Source organism: Castor canadensis, chromosome 13 (assembly GCF_047511655.1).
Source record: "Castor canadensis chromosome 13, mCasCan1.hap1v2, whole genome shotgun sequence".
Taxonomy (NCBI): Eukaryota; Metazoa; Chordata; class Mammalia; order Rodentia; family Castoridae; genus Castor; species Castor canadensis.
In genome coordinates, this window is record NC_133398.1 from 33,077,936 (window position 1) to 33,099,896 (window position 21,961).

At 35.2% G+C, this 21,961-nt stretch overlaps 1 protein-coding gene across 1 annotated transcript in view; it reads left to right on the forward strand.

Annotated features, from left to right (window-relative positions):
* The window catches only part of Erp44 (endoplasmic reticulum protein 44), an 88,765-nt gene that overhangs the window by 8,698 nt on the left and 58,106 nt on the right, over window positions 1-21,961 (forward strand). The window lies entirely within an intron of this gene.

The window sequence follows — 21,961 nt, forward strand, 5'->3', positions numbered from 1 at the left end:
TATTTTTAAGTGTTTGTCTCAGGTATCCAAAGGATACCCAGGAGCTTAATCTATTAATCTATAAATTAATGTGTGTCTCTGCCCACTTGAAAATGGCCAGAAATTATTTGAGTTCATAAAGTTAGACAAATGCATTTTAAAAAGCAGTTTTCTAAGTAAATAAAGCAAACTGCAAGAAGTGAATAAAATGTGACGTAGTGGTGGATTATAGATCTGAATATGTCTCCAAACTCAAGTTCATATTTCTTGGTCCTTTGGACAAGGTACTCATATTTACATGCCCACTATTTAGGTGCTTTATTATATTTGAAGTGGAAAAAGTATAAGGAAATGCCAACTTAAAAAAATTATTAACACAGCATTGAAGTCTCTCTTTGCTTAAAGAACAGAATGGAGTGCAAGGTAAGAATTGAGATTTAGAATTATTTTAAGAGAAGAGCTTCGGACATTTTAATTTTTTGACATTTATTACTAGAGTTCTGGTCTAAGTACAGCAAAGTGTCAGCAACCTGGTAACAATTTCCTGCTTCTATAATGACTTCACATTCTGAGAACTGAGAATAAACAAGAGCTAATTATTTTTTTATTATTACTGTTGTTATTATTTTATGGTTTTATTTTGTCAAAGTGATTTCTTACAAAGCAGGTACTCAAACTGACTCATTCCTCAAGCTTTCTAGATCTCAGGAGTATTTACCGTAAGAATGAATACAGTTTTTCATGGGAAGTCTTGTGAACTGCTCACAATTAACAAAAGTAGCACACTAGTATAAAATAGTTTTAGATGATTGTTTAGGAACCAGGGATTTGGGCCCATATCTTGAATTGCTACTCATCACCTCTATTTCCTGTTAACACACCTAGTTTCCTATGAGTTCTGAGGAATGATGCTGTTAGTATGTCCAGCCGTAGGAGGTGGTCTTTTGTATGCTATTACAGTTTTATGAAACAAAAAGTGGTAGAAGATAGCACTTTTTCTTATTCTTATATCTTAGTTTCTAGTATAATACCTTATTAAGAATAAGGGCTCAATAATTTTATTAACTATTATAGAAAAAGGAGAGATAGAGCTCTAGGATAAGGATGATCAGGAATGTATTAGGGAAGCTGTAGTTTGTAAAATAACCAAGAAAGCAAGCCTCAAGTAGGTGAGGAAGTTAGTCATTTGTATTACTTGGGAGAAAGTCTTATAGGCAGGGGCATTGGCCAGTGCAAAATCCTTCATGTGGGAGTGACCCAAGCACATTCAAAGAACAGCAAGGAGGGCAGTGTGTTTGTCATACAATGGAACAGGGTGCAACATATTAGATTAAGTAGTTCAGCTAAATCATGTTTTGCAAAAAATGTACTTACTGTGTATGTTGCTTGTTAATATTTTCTATTCTGTGCTTTATTTTTAGTTTTAAAAAGTTGCTAATCTGGGATGAGGGCATAGTTCAAGTGGTAGAGTGCCAGCCTAGCAAGTGCAGGGCCCTGAGTTCAAGCCCCACCACTGTAAAACAACAACAAAAAACATTGCTGATCTGACTCAGTAAGCTAGAACTTCCTAAGTGGGTTGCTGATAATACCGATCTCCTCAGCCTTCGATCAGTCACTGGGAGTAGTCATGATTATTTACTTCAACATGTCTCTAATATGTATATCTAAAAATATAATTCTCTGAATGTGACAGTAATCCCAACTTACAATGTAAAAATATGAAAAACACTGTTTAGTAACTTAAAATGTTAAACCAAAAAATTTACTCACATATTTTTTGATTGCTGATAACAATGCATTTTCATGATTCAGAATATTATATTGAGAAAAAAAGTGCTTACAACCATCACTATTAACATTTAGTATATGTCCTTCCAGGGTTTTTATTTTTTTATTTGTTGGTGCATATTTGAATGGATTTTTAAATAGTAGTGTGTATATTTTAAACAATGTAAGATTGGACTCAGTTCTACTATGGAAAGATAGACTACTGGTTCATGGAAATATACAGAGAAAAGATGCCCATGTGCATAAATGTACCTGTCCCGTTATCACTTTGAAATGACTCCTAGCTTGACTGCTTACTTTAGGAAGTTGTTTAACCTCATGGTCTTCTATTTTCGCCAATATTGGATGGAGATTTCTGAGGAACAAGTGAGCCTGTTTGTGAATGTGCCTCTAGTGCATTGTAGTAAACACTTCTGATTTCTGTCACATAGTAGGTGATCAGTAAATGTTGATAGGACCGGGACCAGGAAAGCAGGGAGGAATTAGCGATTGAATATATGTCCTTTTTTTTTTTTTTATCTTTTTGGTTGCTCAAGTGGCCCATCAGTTGTATTAAAATTGTGTGCACTGAAGTAATGAGCTCCCATCACTGGCTTTTAGCCTCCATGGTCTTCTCATCCTAGTCATTACACTAACAAAAGCAGCTTAAAATGTGATAATAAGTGAATGAGATACCTGTCTAGCTGTGTTTCATAGCTATACCTATTAGTATTGGACTTAAATTCATTGCATAGTTATGAAAATAGTATGTAAAGGTACTCATGGTGTTTTTGTTTGTTTGTTTGTTTGGATAGTCATGTTTTATTGAAGAGTCCACTGTTTTTAGGATTAAAAGAGACCTAAGTTTTTGAACCCTGTTCTGCCATCATTTGAATAGCTAATTTGGGTCTTATCCTTTTAACATATTTTTGTTTTTAATGTGTATTGGATATTGCAAAATTTTGGGTTTTCTTATTTATAAAATAGGGATAACATAATTCCTACTTCAGCTTTAAAGTTGTGATGTTGTAAAGAGCTAATTTTGATGTAAAGAGATTGTGTTTGTAAACTGTCAATATAAATTACTGTTAGGTTAAGATATTTGTGCGTGCTTCACATTATGTTGTTACTTGGATTCTTTCCTCAGAAGGGTGTGGAATGTACACCTGTTTTAGGGAGAGTTGATGCATTATAGAAATAGTTTTAGAGTCTGGATTTCTAGGACACCTGGCAATACTAGCAGGTAGCATGACTTTGAAACAGGAAAGGCTGCCAGGTGCTGTTGGCTCATGCCTATAATCCTAGCTACTCAGGGGACAGAGATCAGGAGGATCATGGTTTAAAGCCAGTCTAGGCACATAGTTCACGAGACCCTATCTCGAAAATACCCAACACAAACAAGGGCTGGTGGAGTGGCTCAAGTGATAGAGCCCCTGCCTAGCAAGCGTGAAGCCCTGAGTTCAAACCCTAGTACCACAAAAAACAAAACAAAAAAACCAAGTAACAACAAAAAACTGGGAAAGAACTGCTTCTTCTGGCTCTCCTTTTTAGCTATGTAATATTAGGCAACTTTCCTTCTCTTTCTGAGCCTTGCTTCTTATAATTTAAAATTGGGGATAATTAGTTTTCCAGGCTGTAGGAATAAGGTGAAATGTACATAAAGTATTTTGCATCATTCCTAGCATATAGGAGGTACTTGTTTCATAAGGTAATGGAGTCATTATAAAATGGAGAAAGTACCTTGCAGGAGGCCAGTGCTTGTGCTGCCATCTTTCTGTGATTGTACTGTCTTCTGACCCTCTTAAGGGAATAAACGGATAAGGCTTTTTATTTTAAATGTCTGATTTAGTAGTGGTTTCTAAAAGTGCTTATCTACTTGTCTCTTTCTCCTGACAAGTCACACACATGATCTTATCAAAATAGTGAAAAATGTAATTATGATTGATAGGAATGAAATTCTAACTTGATATGCATTTCTGCTTGTAATACTGAAGCAAATAAATTCCTCTAAGTGGTATAATTGAAAGTGGAGAAACAGCTTATGCTCTGCTGTTTGAAAGGTATTATTAGCTCCACATAGAAAAATATCATTTCTATTACCTTGAGCCTTTAGAATCATTCAAAAAATTTATCTGTTGTAATTGACTAGGTGTATGGAAAATGGTGAGAATTCTTTAGAAATATATAATCTTTCTCTAGTTGAATTTGGTAAGGGAAGAGTAGATTATTACTGCAGACTTGGTCACTGAAAAGTAAAAGTCTTCTTTGTGTAAGTGTGGAAAATTTCAAATTGCTGGTTCACAATTTTATTTGCTCCTATAAGTCTGACTTGCATACATCATATGCACCATAGTCACCCTGTATATATTGCTTCCAGTAGGTGTAAAGTTATTTACACAGAAGCATGTACAATCTTTACTACTTTTAGTAAGTTTTGGCTATTCAGATAAATCTGTTCACCAGTGTGGTGAAAATTGGGATGTAAAGCCAGACGTGGTCACCAGTGACTCTAATTCCTACAGTCAAGAAGCTAAGGCAGAAAGATCATGTGTTTGAGGTCAGTCTAGGCTAGGTAGTGAGATCCTGTCTCAAAAAGAAAAGAAAAAAAATAGATACTGTGATGAAGGTGTTTGGTGAACACTTTGTTACACTGAAGTTTGAACTCAGGGCCTCACACTTGCAAGGCAAGTGCTCTACCGCTTGAACCACATCTCCAGCGCTTGAAATTGTGTTTGTTAATGTGTTTGTGTATAAGTCTGTACTGACACATTATACAGTGGTGGATACTTTTATCTGTTGATGGCAGACAGAGCCTCTGGTTTTGTTTGCTTTGTATCTGAGAAAACTTAAGTTTGTGAATTGAAAGTTTGTAACCAGGAGTCACTTACTGGAGGTTATCAATCATGTTTTACCTTTTTTTCTTATGACTGTGATGAATTCTGTAGGTCACAATAGCTTTTTAATTGAAAACCAGTAAATCCTTTGTAAGTCTTCTATTCATTATCTTTATAACATTTTATAATGTCATCTGCCCCATTAATTTTTGATACGCCCTTCTCTCTGGGTTTTGTTTGTTGTTTTTGGTGGTATGGGGGTTTGAACTTGGTCTCATACTTATTAGAAAAGCACTCTACCACTTGAGCCACATCCCAGCCCTTTTTGCTTTATTTTTAAGGTAGAGTTTCATGGATTTTTGTGATCCTCTTTCCTCTACTCCCCAAGTAGCTGGGATTGCAGAGGTGAACCACCAAGCCCAGCTTGATTTTTAAGATAGGGTCTCGCTAACTTTTTTTTTTTTATTTAATCCTGTGCTGGGCGAGAACTGTAATCCTTCTGTTTCTTCCTCCAGAGTAGGTGGGATTATAGATGCACATCACTGTGCCCAGCTTCTCCCTGATTCTTTTATTTTTTATAGTTACATCTGTGTGTGTGTGTGTCTCTCTGTCTCTCTGTGTGTTTATCTCTTTCTCTTTCCTTTTCACTGGCTGGGAATGAAGAAAAAAGCTTACTTGGAGGGGACAGAAGAAAGTAAGGAGATAGATGTAGATGTTCACTAATGTATTTTCTGAAAACTTTTCTCCTTTCCTATTGCATCTTTTCATCCAGTCATTTTAATCCATACCCAACGACTTTATCACTTACTATGTCAGATAGAATACCTGGTTTGCTTTTTGTTCATTCTTTGATTAGTGCCTTGGGCTTTAGTACTTTCTGATGTTTTTGTCCTGAGTTTGAAAGGTACTCACATAATGTCCAAACTTTCTATCTTCTGTCAGCTGTTTCCTATTGACAGTAGTGAGGCATACACTAGTGAAATTGAAGTGAACTTGAGACTGAACAGTGATTCACCTCTCTAAAATAGTCACATCCCTTTCAGTTCTTCTAGTCACGTAGATTTGACGCCTTCTTCTTTTTTGAGTCATTACTACAGCAGGTGTTGATTCCTCTCTCTGGCTTTCAGGAGTATATTATTCTTACTCTCCTACACCTCACCTTCTTCCTTTAACAATACATCTTAGAGCTACTAGTACATAGAGAGTGTTCTCATTTTTTATAGTGATATAGTAATCCGTTGTACATGGTTATTTGTCCACATTTCAGTTGATGAGAATTAAGATTGTTTCCAGTTCTTGGCTACTATAAGTAATAATTGAGTGAATAACATATAACTATCATCTTGGCTCATTTTTCTATTGATTTTTTTCTCTTACATATTTCTAGGAACTGTTTAGTTTTAGAGAAATTTAGGTCCTCTTTTGTATCTTTTTTCAATTTCTTTTATCTTTTGTTCATTCTTTCTATTCATTTGTTTGCTATACAGTTTTTTATGTAGTGTGCTAATGTATGTATATTTCCAATCATTCCTTTATTTTGGATTATAATTCAAAGTTAGATTGGTCTTCCTCATTCCGAGGTTTGAAAGTAATTATCACATATCTTCTTCTATTTTATAATTTGTCAGAAATACTTGAGTTTTTAGATTTACTTGAAATATATTATCTTAAGCATTTAGAGCTTTTTAATATATTTTTTCAGCTGATTACCTGTTCCAGACTTGTTTATTAAACTGCCTATCTTTTCTCCCTTTTTTGAGGTATGCAGTATTTCCTATACATTTGGGATCATTACTAGACTATGTCTTCTGTCCTTTTTTCTGTTTTATCTTTTTGAATGAGCTTGTTCTGTTTAAAACTAAAAAAGCTTTGGTATTTTTATTTATTGCACTGCCTGTATAAGTTAGCTGAGGGAGGTTTGACCTCCATATGATACTTCATCCTTTTACAGCCTTTGACATTGCTTGAAAACTTTTCCCCCCTTCACATTTGTTAGTAAATTTATTCTTATGTATTTTATTTTCCTTTTTTTGTCACCGTTATAAATATATGTTACAAATTTTATATATTAATTTTATACCCTAATGTCTTATAAGTTCTCTAGTCATAGTATTAATTTGTTTTGGGTTTCTGTGTACTCAATGTTCTCATATCAAAGACTAGCAATTTAACTTCCGTCTTTCCTTCTTTTAAACCTACACCTCTTTCCCTATTGCTTTGTCTTCTGTCTCCAAAATGATAAATAATAGTGGGATAGAGAAAAAGGGGAAAAAAAAAAAAGGACGAGGGAAGAGAGCTCATTTAACTCTCACTTACAAAATAGAACTTAAAAAAGAGAAAAAGCTCTCTCTTAATGCTCTCTCTTTTCCAGGAATTTCACAGTAGCCATTCCAACTTAGAGGCATGAGGGGCCGTTTTCCAGGCTCCTACTCACCCACAAACTTAACGTCAACCTTGGTTCCTTCCAATTTTTGTAATGCGCATTGATTAAATCATGGAATATAGGAAGTGCTTCATTTCATAGTGTTTAACCTTCATGCTGATATCTCAAAATTGCCCATTGACTAAATACCCTGTTTGGGGCTTTTCAGTACAAGAGTCGACAAGCATTTAATCATTGTTGATTTCTGAATATGAACTCTCATAAAAACTTTAATTGCATTTACAACTGTTATATACAATTAGTTGGGGTTATGATTAAACCACAACTGAACCTTCTAGTGACTTTTATGCAGTTACAAATTGAGAGCCAGGAGGCACAAGTTTTGATACCAGCTCTACCACTCACTGTAATCTTAGGCATAGACTTCTTTGCCCTCTAACCTCAAATTTCCTTGTTCATAAATATGTTGAACTGACAATCTGTGGCTTCTTTTGACTCTGATATTTTGAGATTCATTGAAGATGCTAACATACCTATCTCAGTGGAATTTGTCTTCAACTGAAGAGAAATATTAAAATCATAGCTTATGACTAGACTAAAAAATGCTTCAAAAACGTTCTCACATCTTAGAAAAATACATGGCAACAGAAATTATATTCTGTACAAGGTGAGACTACAAACTTAACCTACAAGAACTAAATATCCAAATGTGTGTTATCACCTTGTACCTGAGGTTTTCAAACTCTGTTGACTGTGAATCAGAGTAAGAAAAACACTTTATGCTGCAATCTAGTACATACAAACACAATTCTAAATTTCTCAAAATTACTTAGTGTTACTACATTCAGTGGCAGTGATATTTTCTATTTGTTTCTTTTTGTTAATTTTAGATATAACTTCAGCAAATTGATTTCACAACTGATTAATGTGCTCCAGTTTGGAGTTCCAAAGATATTGCCTTAAAGACTGTTACACAGTTACTCAAGCAACACTACTCAAAATATTTTGGGAAGAGTCTCTTTTGGTGGTCACTATAAAATTTATGATCACATCATGGTTTTGTATATATTCTATCATTTAAAAGCTGAAACCTTTGATGATTAATCTTTCTGAAAAGATAAATGTGATCAGAACCAAATGTCCAAACTAGGTTATCACATTAAAAAAATACTGTTTTACTTGACATTTTCATTTGGAGTACAAATTACTTACCGCATGGCAGATTATATATGGCTCATGTCATATCTTTAGCCACTTACAGATCTACATGTAGAAAGAATCACTTGAAAGTGTTCTAGACCATCTGCAAAAACTATAAAGTATCTTGAGATAGACATACGAAAATTATGAGGTTAAATCTTTAATATTTAATTAAGCTTAACTTTAAAAAGGAACACAATAAATTCCTTATTTCATTGTTAATGCAAGTAGTTATTTTCCTAAATACTTCTAATGCAATAAAAGTATTGAATTCACTTATTTTGTTATCTAAATCATAACATTTGAGATGCACACACACATATATACACACATACATACACAGCTTCTTTCTTTGTGCCTACAGATCTGTGTAAATATTGAAAGGTCATAGGTGCTGTATTGACTTGGGTCCCTCTAAAATCCTTGTCCACAAAACTTCCAATTGTGACCTTATTTGAAAATAGGATAGTCACAAATATACTTATATCTTGAGATAAAATCATTCTGGTTTTAGGTTGAATTCTAACTCCAATGACCGATATTCTTACACTAAGAGGAGAACATACAGAAACAAAGATGTTGATGTAAAGATGGTAATAGAGATTAAGTGATCTGTATATAAGCTAAGGAATGGCAGTAACCACTAGGAGCCTAAAGAGGCAATGAAGGGTTCACCTCCAAGAGCCGTTGGAGGACAGTGGCCCTGCCAGCACTTTGATTTAAGATTTCTGGGTTCTACAATAAAGAAATGGGCAAGTGAACTAAACAGAACTTTCTCAAAAGAAGAAATTCAAATGGACAAAAAACACATGAAAAAATGCTCACCATCTCCAGCAATAAAGGAAATGCAAATCAAAACCACACTAAGATTCCACCTCACCCATGTTAGAATAGCCATCATTAGCAACAACACCAACAATAGGTGTTGGCGAGGATGCGGGGAAAAAGAAACCCTCTTACACTGCTGGTGGAAATGTAAACTAGTACAACCACTCTGGAAAAAAATTTGGAGGCTACTTAAAAAGCTAAACATTGATCTACCATTTGATCCAGCAATACCACTCTTGGGGATATACCCAAAAGACTATGACACAGGTTACTCCAGAGGCATCTGCACACCCATGTTTATTGCAGCACTATTCACAACAGCCAACTTATGGAAACAGCCAAGATGCCCCACTACTGACGAATGGATCAAGAAAATGTATCTATACACAATGGAATTTTATGCAGCTAAGAAGAAGAACGAAATGTTATCATTTGCTGGCAAATGGATGGAATTGGAGAACATCATTCTGAATGAGGTTAGCCTGGCCCAAAAGACCAAAAATCATATGTTCTCCCTCATATGTGGACATTAGATCAAGGGCAAACACAACAAGGGGACTGGACTTTGATCACAAGATAAAAGCAAGGGCACACAAGGGAGATATGAGGATAGGTAAGACACCTAAAAAATTGGCTAGCATTTGTTGCCCTCAACGCAGAGAAACTAAAGCAGATACCTTAAAAGCAACTGAGGCCAATAGGAGAAGGGGATCAGGAACTAGAGAAAAGGTTAGATCAGAAAGAATTAACCTAGAAGGTAACACACATGCACAGGAAATCAATGCAAGTCAACTCCCTGTAAAGGTACCCTTATCTCAACTAGCAAAAACCCTTGTTCCTTTCTATTATTGCTTATACTCTCTCTTCAACAAAATTAGAGATAAGGGCAAAATAGTTTCTGCCAGGTATGGAGGGGGTGGGAAGAGAAAGGGAGGGGGCGGAGTGGGTGGTAAGGGAGGGGGTGGGGGCAGGGGGGAGAAATGACCCAAGCCTTGTATGCACATATGAATAAAAAATAAAAAATAAAATAAACAAAATGCCAACAACAAGAAAAAAAAGATTTCTGGATTCTAGAATTGTAATTTTTTTTCAATACTGAGATTTGAACTCAGGGCCTTGCACTTATAAGGCAGGCACTCTACCTCTTGAGCCATACTCTCAGAACTGTAAAAGAATAAATTTGTCTTAAGCCATCAAGTTTATATTAACTTGTTGTGGCAATCCTAGGAAAGTAACAAACAAAATCACGTTAATTCATATTTAAGAACTATGCAAATCTACAGAGAAGTCATACTCTTCATATATTCATTTGACAAAGCAGATGTACCACTGACAGGAAGTCTGAGGATCATTTTAGTCCTTTCCTGTGAAAATCATCTTGCATTTGAAAAAAGACTATTATAAAATAATGAAAAAGTTCATTCACTTTGGACATCACTTTCTTTTTGATCCCCCCACCCTTTTGGCATGGAGGTGTAGATTTTATATTGGTTTATCATTTGGTGCTTGATACAACAATGTTTGCTAGAGGATTAAACAGATTGAACCACATAATTTTAAAGTTGTAACTTTATTAGATGTTCGCCTAGACCCTAGTTGAGAGAGGTCATGAATGACCTGGTTAGAATAAAAGGTACTTTCTGAAATGTTTCCTTGAGCACTAGAATTCAAATTATGACAATGAAAATGATCCAATAACAAGAAGCATTAAAGACCTCCTACTTCCACAAAGACTTAAGAAGGAAAGTACTTAACCTGTTTGTATAAACTAGCAAGTAAAAAAAAAAAAAGATATTAATTTACAACCAAATTAAGAGTGAATACAAAAATGGATTTGATTTTAAAAAGGAAAGTCTTAATCAGCTGGAGTTCACTACTTCTATTGTAGGGATGGGCATAATTCTTCTATTTATCAGTAAGTGATAAGTTACTGTGGTAGTTTCAATGAACATTTTGTTTTTTGTAATTAAAACAAGTTTCCAGATAAAAAGCCTGTGTGGGCACAGTCAGGAACTCTCTCAGTAGTCAGATAAGTGATCAAATGTGAAGGCAACAAAAATATATTTTACAATTTAGAATTTTATTTTATAGGTCATGAAATATAAAGAATTATAGTTATAAGCTGCTATAAATGACCTATCTTACTGTTTAACTTCATGTCACTTCTCTAGTCAATGTTTTTAGTTTCCATCAGTCTTGAATGTCCTCTGCTTTATTTAGGTCAAAATATTAGTCATTCAGAATTGCAGAATGCAAGTGGACAGTAGTTTCATAGTTTCATCTAGTTGTAGAGTATTCTCTCCTTTTTCCTTATGCATGACTCTCTCCTTGACATCATTCCCAGCAGAATGGCCATTACCCTCTAATTGAAAACTTGCTATGATAGGGAGCTCCATTGTAAAGTATTGCTGCTAGAAAGTTTTGCCTTACAGAGCTGAACACAGTCACTTTTCTCTTCTGTATGTTGATCACAGTTCTGTCATGTACAGCTCACCGAGATGGAATTCACCCACTCATAGCACCTCATGGCCATCCTTGGATGAGTGAACTTGTGGAGATGGAAGCATTGAATCAGATAGAGCCTGCAGGAAATTCAAGACATACCCTGCCCTTCAAGAGGTTGCAGTCTACCAACTGGGCATGGTGATGCATACCTGTAATCCTAGCTCTTAGAAGGGTAAAGCAGGAGAATCATAAGTTCAAGTTCAGGGCCAGCCTGGGCTACATAGTAAGACTCTGTCTCAAAAATCCAAGGGCTAGGGATATAGCTCAGTGGTAGAGTACTTGCCTAGCTTGCACAAGGCACTGGGCTTGATTCCTAGCACCACCAAAAATAAATAAATAAACAAAACTGCTGGACATGATGGTGCATGCCTGGAATCCCAGGTACTTGGAAAGTAGAAGGAGGAAGATTGCAAGTCTGAGGCCAAATCAGGCAAAATTAGGGAGCTCCTATCTCAAAAAGGACTTAGGCATGACATAAGTGGTAGAGCACATGGCCAGGGCCCTGAATTCAATCCCCAGTACTACCAAAAAAAAAAAAAAAAATTGCAACCTACCTAAGGAGATTTCCATGACCAAGAATAAAAAGCACATAAGACATATAGCACAAGTGCTATAAAGCTTCTTCTAGAAGGCATGTTAGAAAACCAATAATGCACCATTTAGATAAAGATGAACATAACAATAGTACGCAGAATGACATGTATAGAGGAATGAAAGTTTTAATTATAATGATTACCACTATAAGAAAATTACTGCTTCTTAGGCCACGAGTGGTGGCTCATGCCTGTAATCCAGCTACTCAAGAGGATTGTGATTCAAGGTCAGCCTGGACAAAAAGTATACAAAATTCCACCTCAATCAGTAAAAAGCTGGGCCTGATGGCATGTGGCTACCATCCCAACTAGGCCGGAAAGCATAAATAGGAGGGTCACAATCCAAGCTGGCCAGGGCATAAATGTGAGCACCTATTTAAAAAATAACCAGAGGGGATAAAAGGGCTGACAGTGTGGCTCAAGTGGCAGGCACCTGCCTAGCAAGCACAAAGCCCTGAGTTCAAACTCCAGTACTGCAGAAAAATAAATAAAAATCAAATTTCATGTTTATCAAAAGAACTACTTTTTGAAACAAAAATATCTAGCTTGCATAGTGAAAGACATTTTTAAAAACCATAAAAACTGGCATGAAATAAGATAAACACATTTATCATGTCAATAACCATATAGCAGGTTTAACTGACCTATTAAAAGTCTTCATGTTTGAGCACAAAGTAAACATTACATTCTGAAAGCAAGAGATATACCTATAAAAGAAAGTGATTCTAAATTTTGGAGATAAAAAGGTAAATTACACTAGCAAATGCAAACAATAAACAGGGTAGAATACAGTAAGATCAAAAGAAAAGGGTAGTTTAGAAAGCTAGGGCACAACTCACAATAGCAGTGTATCAGTTGTAAACACCTGTGAATAAAATAGCATAGCAGCATTTATTAAGCAGAAGCTATGGGAGGTATAAGTAAATCTGTTTACAGTAGATTTTAATTTGTTTCTCATTTTAATGACAGTAAAACTTAAATATATAAGGTTTAAATGACCTTTATTAATGTTAGATCTAAAATGACTATCTCAATAGATTCTGGATAGGCATTTGACAAAGTTCAGTAACATTCTTGACTTATGGTATTAATAGAAGGTCATTACCTTAACAGAAAAAAAAAAATCTGTCTCAATCCAAATGCCATAATGTTTATTGGGGGAAGCTCTAGAAGCATTATTACTAAACTTAAGCAAGTAATGTCTGTTAACACAAATTGTCCTGAGGATTAAACAATCTATTCCTAATTGGACCAATGCTTATTCTTTCTTGGCAACTAGAAAAATGGGGACAGAAGTGAATAAGAAAGATAGATTCCTAAATTCAGATTTCCTTTTAATGAACCAGTGTCATTCCCTGATTATATTTTTATTAAACCTGCTTAGAAAGTTAAAACTACTCCATGGTGGTGATAGAGATGAGTTAATGACCTTTACTGCATAAGAAGCTTTGAGATTGTTATGGGGGTGGGCGGTTATACCATGATTCTTTTTTTGTTTTGTTTTGGCAGTACTGTGTTTAAAACTCAGGGGTTTGTGCAAAGTGCACTTTTTGCCTAGGGCTGGCCTTGGACCAAGAGCCTCTTACCTACACCTCCTGTGTAACTGGGATGACAGATATGCACTACTACACCCAGCTTTTTTGTTGAGATGGGGGTCCCTTGAATTTTTTGCCCAGGCTAGCCTTGAATCACAGACATCCTGATCTGTGTCTACTGAGTAGCTGGGATTATAGGTGGGTTCCCTACACACCTGAATATCAAAGATTTTTCTAATCATCATTTAATTAGGATAGGCATTAAATTAAGTATATAACCTCTCAAGGACTACTTCTGATTGACATATAGAATTGGTTTGATTAGAAGTAATTGTGTAGTTACAAATAGATAGATTTTTAAAGTAGTAGATTAATACTTTAAGTCTGTATAATAATGGAGTCATTATGGTATTTGGTAATAAAATTTTTACCCTAGAGCACAGTTCTTTACTTAAGAATAAGAAACTCTAAAGTCTGAGAATCATTCTAGAACTAAGGAAATATAATTGAAGCTAGATATTTTTATGAGGAGTTTTCCATGGAAGGCTGTGCACAATTTAGGAGATACCAGGATCTCTTCAATATAAACCTTTTTTAAAAAAGCTAAGTGAAAACATTGGTATTTCCAAAAGGTTGATATACTACAGTACACTCACTGTAGTGTAGTGGCTGCCTTCCCTTCCTTGTTCCACTTCCCATTCCTTGTTTATCCCTTAAATGTTGACTCCTTGACTCAGGGTCCACTTCTAGGGGGAATCTAAATGGAGATAGGCCATCATTTTTCCTACAAAATATCCTATATTCTAATAATGGCTGCTTGCATTCTCGTGATGGCATTTTACATGTTCTTCTACATCAGTGTTTCATATACAGCAGTTCTTGGGCTTGGTTAAATTGATGTCAAGTTCAGTCTTCTAAGAACACAAGTGGTACTTTCTGTTTTCTATTGCATCGTATCAGGGAGCCCAACTGTTAGTACCACTTTCAGTGATGTTAAATTATTCAGTAACCATATTCATACAGTTGTTCTGCATTTAAATTAACTGAGGTCTTAATGAAAACCCAGCAAAAGGGAGTACTGATATATAAAGTAATTCTCATTGTCCAAGGTATAGCAGTTATTTTCTTTTGAGAAGTGATAACTACTTTGGAGGAAGTTTGCATGACTTAAAATATTTGAGTGAGAAAATCTTTCTCATATTTAATAAAAAAGTGAAGTTAAGTCTAATGATTTTGCTAGACATTTGTAAATTCTGCATAATGTTATTCATACTCTTTTCCAACAGTGCTTAGCATGTAATACATGACTCTGAAATATTTGTAGAATAAGTGAGTGCCTCAACAAAAGGATGGATGGATCAACATGTGTGTAGACCCTCTGTGTTAGTATGATGAGGCAGTAAGTATTTCATGGTGGGGGAGTTCATTGAGGAGGAGGCTGCTCACCTCATGGTAGCAAGGAAGCAGAGAGGAGGGGGCCAGTGTCCCAATGTCTCCTTTAAGGGAGCACCTCATTGACCTAACTTCTTCTACTACTCCCCACCTTCTAAAGTTTTCACCACCTCCCAGAAGTGCCACAGGCTGGAAACAAGCCTTCAGCACATGGCCTTTGCAGGAGATTTAAGTTTCAAACCATAACACTCTTTCAAGGGCACTTTCTTTCATCAGTTGTCCTGGGCAGGAAATACAGTGTGGCTCAAACAAGAGCAGACATAATTTTCTCTTGGCATATATTTGCAAGCATTTCTTGTGAGTGTTACAAGGACCAGGCTAGATACGAATTGGGAGACAATGGCATGTAGGACATTGTCTCATCACTACCACCTCTCTTCTACTTACAGGTTCAGGATGTGTACAGGAACACAAAATTCCATCTTGAATTTTTTCCTGTTTCTCAGTGTTTTGTTAGTTTGGGTTCTGGAAGAGCAAAATATGATTTTTTTAAGAAAATAACCATTTCCACATATTGAGAAGCTTACCCCCAGTTCTGTAAACCTTTTCTTTTAATAACAAGAACATCCTTTCTGAAGGTCAGAAGAGTATATTGTTTCTTCTAGGTAAATTAGTTCGTCCATTTTTAGATATAGTGAAGAATAAAGCAACAGATGATATCTATGTTAATGGAAATTCATGCATGATTAAACAACTGCAAAAAAGTGTGAATTGCAACAATTTTTTGTTATTATTTGTCCATGGTTGTTATTACTGGCTAAATTTGAGATTAGAGATTGTATTACATATATTTGAAATTTTTTGCTACAGAATTTGTTTTCTTGAACATATCTGCACATTTGAAGTTACTGAAGAATGCTTATTATTGTTCTGGTGGGGTTTTTTTTTTATAAATGCTGATTGGTTTTGATATATCAACATGGTTGCCTCAATTCTGTATGAAGGTTGTACCACTGAGCAGTATAAGGATTAAAATAGCTTTCCAATGTCATTCTATACTTAGTCCTATTTTTTACTTTCTCTTTGAACTTATAGTTCATTATATTGCTCTTGGGAATAGTAACAGTATGAGATGTGCCTTGACTAATACCCAACTTCGAGGCCCTTAGTTCCTGTCAGCCTCAGTTTCTTTTCTCCAGGGATCTTTCAGCATCTTCTAGCTCCTTGCAAATCTTTGCGCTTCTGTTGCCTGCCAGCTTAATGCAAAACTGAGAGGAAGAGTGAACTGACACTGCAGTCAGAGAAGTGGCCTCCAGGGAGGAGAAGCAGCTTGTGTCCTGTGGCATTGGACTTGTCAGTCTAGATTAGAAATGGCAGGGAGTCGTTGCCTGATGTATCACTTAAAAAAATAGGCGATAAATGAGAGATAAAATACACTAAGGTATTATTGCAGAATGCCTAGTGGATAACACTGACAACAGTAATGCCACCGGGAAGAAAATATCTTCTATTGAAGCTTCTATTTTATGACAATAATGTTATGTAGAAATACCTAGTCAAGCTAGGTTTTAAGCAAAATACAGTACACTTAAAAATTAGCATCTGTGAATTTCTAATAAGATTTAGACATTTTTCTAAAGTCGTAGCAATATATATGGCATTGCAGAATTGTCAAAAATGAGTCTTACCTGTTCTTGTGTGCATATTTGAGAAGCATAAACTTTGTACAGAGTTTAAAATGAATTTACATGCTTGCTGCTAGAGTAAAAAAGCTTTGTAAAGTAGTGCTTCTTAACTTTAATGTGCCTATGAATCATGTGGGGATCTTATTAAATTAAGATTCTGATTCACTAGGTCTGGGGTGGGGCCTGACGTTCTGCCTGTCCACAAGCTCCAGGTGATGCCAGTGCTGCTGTCATCATTCACGCTATGAATAGCAAGGTTTTAAGGAACTGAGCTTTAAACCAACAAATTCACAAGAAATACCTCTTGGCTGGGCGCTGGCGGGTCACACCTGTAATCACAGCTACTCAGGAAGCAGAGATCAGGAGGATTGAGGTTCAAAGCCAGCCCCAGGCAAATAGTCTGCGAGACCCTATCTCAAAAATGTCCAACACAAAAAAGTACTGGCGGAGTGGCTCAAGATATAGGCCCTGAGTTCAAGGCCCAGCACTGCCAAAAAAAAAAAAACAGAGAGATACCTCTTTGTTTCTAAACTTGTTTATTAAGATGTTCTAATGAAGCACTTAAAGCCCAGCAAATGCATCTATAAGTATGAATCTTGCTAACAAATAATATTTGATAACTATTTTTGCCTGTTATTTTGTTAGCTTCTGCTAATGTAAAATAACTATTCTTTTTTTTTTAGTGTTAAGTTTCTCCCAACTTTATAATTTATATAATTGACAAATAGAAATTTTATATATTTATAGCATACAAGATAGTGTTTTGATGCACACATACATTGTGAAATGATTAAATCTAATTGTTATATCTATCACCTTACATATTATACCATTGGGAGGGATGAGAACACTTAAGATCTAATCTTTCAGTGATTTTCAAGTATACAGCACATTACTGTTATCTATAATCATCAGGCTGTATGATAAATTCCAAAGATTTTTTTTTTTACATGTGAATAGTCTCTGTGCTGAAGTGTCTGAAAATCATGCCAAAGAACACTGGGAACCAGTCTTCTGGAACCAGGAGAAGGTATTACTCGGGTCTCATAACAGCTCTTAGTGATGACCCAGCTCAAAAGGTAGCTTTTGAATTGGATCTTGAAAACCATATAGGCTTTCCTAGCTATCCCTGCAGAGGAAACTACATGAGCAAGGCATGGAGGATGGAAAATAATGAGACTTATTTTAGGCATTGCAGGTACTGTAGACTCCTTGCTTTTTGAATTTATGACTTACAGGATTTGGACTGTTTATGACCTTTGAAAAGATCATGTAGCAATTTTTCTGAGTTACTGATTTCATTCCTTTGTTCAAAGCCTAGTGTTTCAAGTCCATGAATGAGGCTAGCAATTTTATGTCTTAGTCCATCTTTACTCTTCTCTATTCACTTTCATTGTGTTTTTCATTTTACTATATATTATATAAGAGGGCATTTTATGCTTAATAATTGATGACTTGTGAAGAGCTTGGTGCAATTCCTCTTAGGGATAAGGGTCTACTAAATAGAGTGACCACATAATTTATAGCCTGAACTAAGACTCCCTCAAGGGTGAAAGGGGTGGTAGTGCTATGAATAAAATCCCAAGGCAATAGTCATAAACTGGGGTTTCTCAGGTAAGCTAGAGTATGACCAACTTAAAAAAAATTTTTTCTTTGAGACAGAGTTTCACTACGTAGCCTAGGCTGGCCTCAAACTTTTGATCTTCCTTTCTCCTCCCAAGGTACATACACGTACCACCACGTCCAGCTACAATGTGTGTTCACTCTAAGTATAGTTCATTTTAGTTGAAGCATGGGATATGGATGAAAAGCAGTAGGATGTGACTCAGGAAAGCAGGTACAGGCTAGTTTGTGAATGGCCTTAAATGTTAGGTGGAGGAGTTAGACTTTTATATTATAGACAGGAAACCCTTGGAGGTTTTTTGGCAGAGGAACTTACGATATACATAAGGCAGCATTCAGAAAGATTATTTGAGTGTCTGGGCGGGTTGAATTGAAGGGAGACATTCAATTTTGAGTGTATCATAGTAATTCCCATTAAGAATATATTCAGATGATAACTATTGGTTTTACTATACTAGGAAAATAACTTATTTTAAGAATTATATACAGAACTTTAATGATTCATTTCTAATATTTCTATTGATGTTAACTAATAATTCTGAAGAAGATTGTGTTAGATTAGTGCCTTGTTGAATTATTTTGAAAGAGGAGTAGCACTGTGGCTTAGCTGTGAGTACCAGAGTATTTAGTGTAACAATTAAAATTTGAACTAACATTAAAAGAATGGTTAATAAAAAAAACCCAAATTTTATTTCTAAAATAATTCACTTTATCATGTAATCAACATTTCATTGTCTCTATCTGTTTCAACTCAATGCCAATATAAAGAGAACTTTAATTTCTCAGTAACTCTTATTCCTTAGATCACTTTTTCTTTTTTTCTGTCACCTTCTATGTAGCAGATCGAGATGTTGAGAAAGAAGTCATTTCTTTTTTTTTTTAACTAGGAAAATCCAAACTTCATGGAAGAGGGAAGTCCTTGATGGACTGGTCATGCAGAGGGCACACTCTTCTCCAGAGTGTCCTCTTCTACACTAGAGTGGGGTGGACCTTGTATGCAAGAAAGGGAAACAAAAATGTGGAACATGTTTGGGAAGCTACAGGCTGCTAGGTGGCTGCAAAGTGCTATTAAAATGCAGTTACTACATTGGCACCACTAGCCAGTTAGGTGGCCTTGGAGGATACAGGGAAGTTTAAAAAAAGAAAAGCGTTGTGATTCCCACAGGTACCTACCTCAATTTTTAAAAGCCTACCTCAATTTGTAAGGGAAGGAAATATTCCTTACTTGCTGAAGAAGCTTCTACTATTTAAAGCTGGTCAATCACTTTTTAAAAAGTGAGTTTTTGTGCAATATTACCCTTCACTGATGTGCCTTTTATATAAGTTCACATCACTAAACATCTTAGACTAAAATCTTTCATAGTTGGTACAATAAATGTGTGTGGAAGGAATTACTAAATAAATTATGGAAGATGATTTGAGATATCACCCTCCACTGGTATATTAACAAGAAAATGAATTAGTGAACTGAAGAGAATGAACAAGTTATACTTAGGTCTACATATTTATATATGTTGTATATAATATTGATAATGATATTTCGTCATTAGAGGCTATATTCTCCATGACTACTAAGATCTACTAAAAATTTACATGAGTTATTTTTTAAAAAATTTTTAATTTCCTTCAAATGTAATTTTTAAAAAAATTGTTGACCCCTATCTTCCCTTCTTTGTCTGGGGCTACTTGTCTTTATTTTATTTAATCTCTGTAGCATTTGACACACAAAGATGTTTTCCCAGGAGAATTTTGTTTCTGCTAGGGCTAATGTGAAAAGAAACAATTTGTGTCACACTGGTAATGGAGCTTGCCAAACTGTTCAAATAACCTGCATTTCCTTTCATACTGCATATTAATAGAAAGGTTAATGGTAATAGGAAAATGCCTCCTTTTCTTGCTTTGGGCCCTCCTAATAAACACAGGCTGTTATTTCAATGCCAGTCTTCATAGTTGCATATTTACTAGTGCAGTGTTTTAAAGTCATAGTTACCTATTTAATACAGCCAAATTGATCATTGCCTCATTTAACTACTGCCTAGCATGTTTTTGATGTGTACACATTTCAAAGTAAAACACAATTAAATTGAGAATGTAAACACATATTCTCCTTAAGCATATATTTTAATAGGTGATTGACTAGCTCTTCAAAAATAGGTTATTTTGAATTATGCAGCCAAAGACCATTATCCTATCTGTAGTCTAGCACTTCATCATACTTCCTCCCCTCTATCCCACTACTAGTTTGAGAGCTTCTTGAGGCAGAACATACCATTAAGGGATGCCTTATACACCTGTGCCCTCAGTACCTAGAGGACACTCTAAACACTGTTGAGTTAGTCATAACTTTAATAATAACAGCTTTATTACTGTATGGTAATATTTTTGTTAAGTTTTTCTCCAGTGCACAACTCGAAAATCTTGTTCTGCCAACATAACTGAGTTCCACAGTTATCTAGAGTTGCTTATAAACTAATGAAAGAAAGATCTGTTAGTGAGATATTGATATTATATAGGAAAAATAATTTCTTTTCTCGCCTGTCTCTAGAATCATGACTGAGAGCCCTATAATAAAAGACAAATTAAGAAAGAGAAAAGTATACAAATTTATTTAATACAAGTTTTATATGACATGGAATCCTTTAGAAATTATGACCTAAAGAAGTATGGCAAACTGTATTTTTCTGCTTGGTTTGGTGAAGAGAGAAAGGCATTGAAAATAATGATATTATTTATGTAAATCAAGTTATTTAAAGATTTGCAATCACTTACCTTATTTTTAAGAGAATATTGTTTCTCAGTCACTAGAAGACACAGTAGTCAGTTATTGTCTAAATCATTATGATAACTTGAAAATAAGAATAGTGTTATCCTTCAGCTTTTTCTAGGAAAAGAATAAACCTATAGAAATATTTTTTAAAATTATCTGGGCTGGGCACCAGTGGCTCACAGCTGTAATCCTAGCTACTCAGGAGGCAAAGATCAGGAGGATCATGGTTTGAAGCCAGCCAAGGCAAATAGTTTGTGAGACCTTATCTCAAAAATACCCAACACCAAAAATGCTGGTTAAGTGGCTCAAGGTGAAGGCCCTGAATTCAAGCCCTAGGATTGGAAAAAAAATTATCTGGGATTATTTATATGTTAGCATCAGTATGTCTCTATGTGTAATTTAGGTTGAATTATTGGTGAATTATAAAATTTGAGTTGTCACTGTTGTGAGAACTAAAGTATGCTTGACATACTGGTCAAAGAAACACTTTTTAGTACTGTATCAGAGTCTGACATTAGTTGTCATTTAATAAAAAGCAATGATTAAGTGAATTAATTTCCATACACAGACTGTTTTGAACAAAAACCATTGTTTAATACACGAAGTGGTGTATTAAAGGTGGAACCTAAGAATAAACATTACTTCAAAAAATAAGTAAAAATTTGCTAGTTTAGTTAAAACTTTTATCTTTACTATGTTTTGCAACTTTTATCTTTTCTATGTTTTGCAGATGGCAGGCTAGATTTTCTGTGATTAAACATGAATTTGAACTTTGCATTTCAGACACATAAAAGTGAAAGCAAAAAAAAGTATTCTTCTTTTTTTTTAACTTAACACATTGCTGTCACCAGTTAATGAAAATGAGACAAT